The sequence below is a fragment of the Pundamilia nyererei genome, unplaced genomic scaffold (assembly GCF_000239375.1).
Source record: "Pundamilia nyererei isolate P.nyererei 1_Seehausen unplaced genomic scaffold, PunNye1.0 scaffold00183, whole genome shotgun sequence".
Taxonomy (NCBI): domain Eukaryota; kingdom Metazoa; phylum Chordata; class Actinopteri; order Cichliformes; family Cichlidae; genus Pundamilia; species Pundamilia nyererei.
Genome location: NW_005187584.1, coordinates 944,864 through 947,562, shown reverse-complemented (window position 1 = coordinate 947,562; position 2,699 = coordinate 944,864). Strand labels below are relative to the sequence as shown.

Genomic DNA, 2,699 nt, shown 5'->3' with positions numbered 1-2,699 from the left:
TGTTTTTTTTCCATGCGACCCTCTTTCCTTCTAGCCACGCCCCTCCTCTCCCTGCTGGCTCACTCCTGGATCTCCTTGCTACCAAACCTGGGAGGAGAAGACTACAGACACAGGGGCTCTAACAACCAGCCCCAGACTGCTGTTCCTCTCTCTTGTCGCCCCCCCCCCCAGCATTCACTCCTGTCAGTTGAAAGCAAGACTCCATTTTGCAGTAGAGGCTCTGTGCACGTCCATGTGCTGCTTGCCCTCGTGGCCCTCTAACATTTCTTTGTGTCAGTGAAGCTTGCCGTCAGCATGCCGGGCGACCAGAAAGGCCTCACTGCCTCTCACGTATTTCTTACCTGTGCTGTTTATAAAGAGAGCCCTCCATGTGTAAAGGGCTCGAGTCCTCTTGGTGTGACTTGAAGATAACTTTGGGCAGCGGTGAGTTGCACCCTGGCCCCCTGTGCAGTTGCGTAACAGTTTATGTTGTGTTTCACAATAGGTATCCGGTTAGTGCTGCAGGCTGACAGCGAGCGGGTGACCTGTGGGTCTGTTCGATGTGTCCGTGAGATAAGGCAGGAGGGGCAGAGAGAGGTGTAAGGTTGCTGTTATCACTGCGACTTACAGCAACCGCCGCACGGCCGAGGAAGTAGCCTGTCTTGGTGTTTTGCGATGCAGGTTGCGCCGAGGCGTGGTCAAGGCACACCGGTTTGCTGATTGAGTTACTGTTGTTGTTTCAAACTCGAGTGTTATCTGATGAGTTGCTTAACAGTTAAATTGGATTTATTGACTACTTTTATGAGTTGTTTTTGGCTGCCGGCTCGCCGCAGGGGGAAGTACAAAGTTGAGCTGGTGGAGGCTGCGTCCACACAAATGTGGGTACATGCAGCTGCACAGTTTGTGTTGTTCTCTGAGCTTGTTGTGCGTCTTCTCACTGGAAGCAATCTCAGCACTGAGCTAAAGACAGTGAAGGATGTGATTCATAGGTGAAGCACAAATGTGCGTACTGGCCAGTGGATACGTGGAGATGAATTATTTAATGTTACAGATTCTATTTTGCTTTTACTTGTTTCTTTTAAAGCTCGACACGTGTTCTTTCTTTGCTGCTGCACTGACGTTTGTCTTACTCGAGTCTCGCCTGGAAGAAAGGATATTTTTCTGCACTCTCTGCTTCTCTGAAGGAGTTGCTGCAAACAAGCGTAACGCCACTGCAGATATGGCATCAGATATTTTTACTCTTCAGTCTTTATGTTTTCGGAGGAAGGGAAGCGTGTTCCTGTGATTACAAGTACAAGTTTAACTCGACCTGCAGCGTGAATCTGTAGTAAACGTGGTTCAGTCGTTTACTGGTTTTATAGGCGGCTCTGTGTTATAAGCAGCCTCTTTGTTGATGTGTGATTCTGGTCGTAGGTTGAACCTGAATTGTTGACATGTTTTTCATGCTAACCATTAACCAGATGGTGAGTTAATGGTTAGCTCTCACCTGGGGAAATGGCGTGCTCAGGTGAGAAGTGGGTTTCCAATCAATGTACTGCAATAAATCTTCCCTATTTTGGGATTCGGGGTTCAGTGTTATTGACGTCTTTTTTTAAAATGGTGTGTGCATGTGCGTGCGTTGCGAGGAGGGTTTATGCATTTAGCTGCACGGAGCTCTGAGCCTGACGAGCGACTGAGAGCAGCGTGGTGCGCACAAGCTCGAGCCTGGCTGTGGGACTCACGTTCTCCTAAAGGAAAAGTCTACATTAACCGAAACATTAACAGAGTGAATAATTAGCATGAATTATTACGAGCTTCCTTTATTCTGAGTACAGGGAAGAGTTTTTTGTGCTTTTTTTTCTGTCACTAAAGTGTTTAAAGGATTTTTCATCGTCTGTCAGACGGCTGCCTTTGAATCAGCCGGTGCTGTTTATGTCCACCACCATCTGTTTTTAGGCCGTGATGGCTGCTGTTATGGCTGATACAGTCCATGCATAGTTAAATCGAGGGAGCAAATTAGGATTTTATGTCTCACAACTACTGAGTTTAATGGGCGTGCTCGTGAAATGTAAATGGGTGTGGCAACAGGGCAGAATCTGCGGTCAGCCGCCGTCCTCTGTGTCACCGTGTGACCCAGTAAATCACATCTCTTACACTTAATACAGCAAGTCTGTTCATGTGAACTGAACACCTGCTCTGGTGGAGAAACATCCACGCTCTGTGCTTATTCCTGGCATTTGTGCTGCAGGCAGTTCAAAGAAACGGGACGTTTAAGGAGAACTGGCTGTGTTTATGAGGCTGGGGTGTAAATATGATGCTATATGGATGGCAAAGCTTTCTTTCCAGTGAATGTGTGCGAGCTGGTTTCTGTCGTGTGACAGCTGTTGGTTTGGAGCCGCAGGTTTGCAAATGGCAGTGTTGTTGTTTTTGTGGCCGCTTTGCCGACCTGGAGTTCGAAACCTGCTTTGTCACGTCAACAACAGAAATACTGTTTTCATCGTTACACCTGTCTTGCACAATCAGAACGACGAAGTGTTTCTTCCTCCTGTAATTTGCCTTTAATGTGTTATTATGTGGAGCGAGAAACTCTGCACATCTCTCCCAAAGTTACTGTGTGCTGATGAATTCTCCACTCCTCGGATGCGTGCGCGGATGCGTTTGTCTAAACGTAAGCTTGTGTCTGCACCAGCTGAAGAGTGGATCGTTTCTGTGTGTGTGTGTGTGTGTGTGTGTGTGTGTGT

The 2,699-nt window shown here is 47.5% G+C and overlaps 1 protein-coding gene across 1 annotated transcript in view; it reads left to right on the top strand.

Annotated features, from left to right (window-relative positions):
• Positions 1-2,699, top strand: part of LOC102194682 (insulin receptor) — a 63,694-nt gene that overhangs the window by 15,994 nt on the left and 45,001 nt on the right.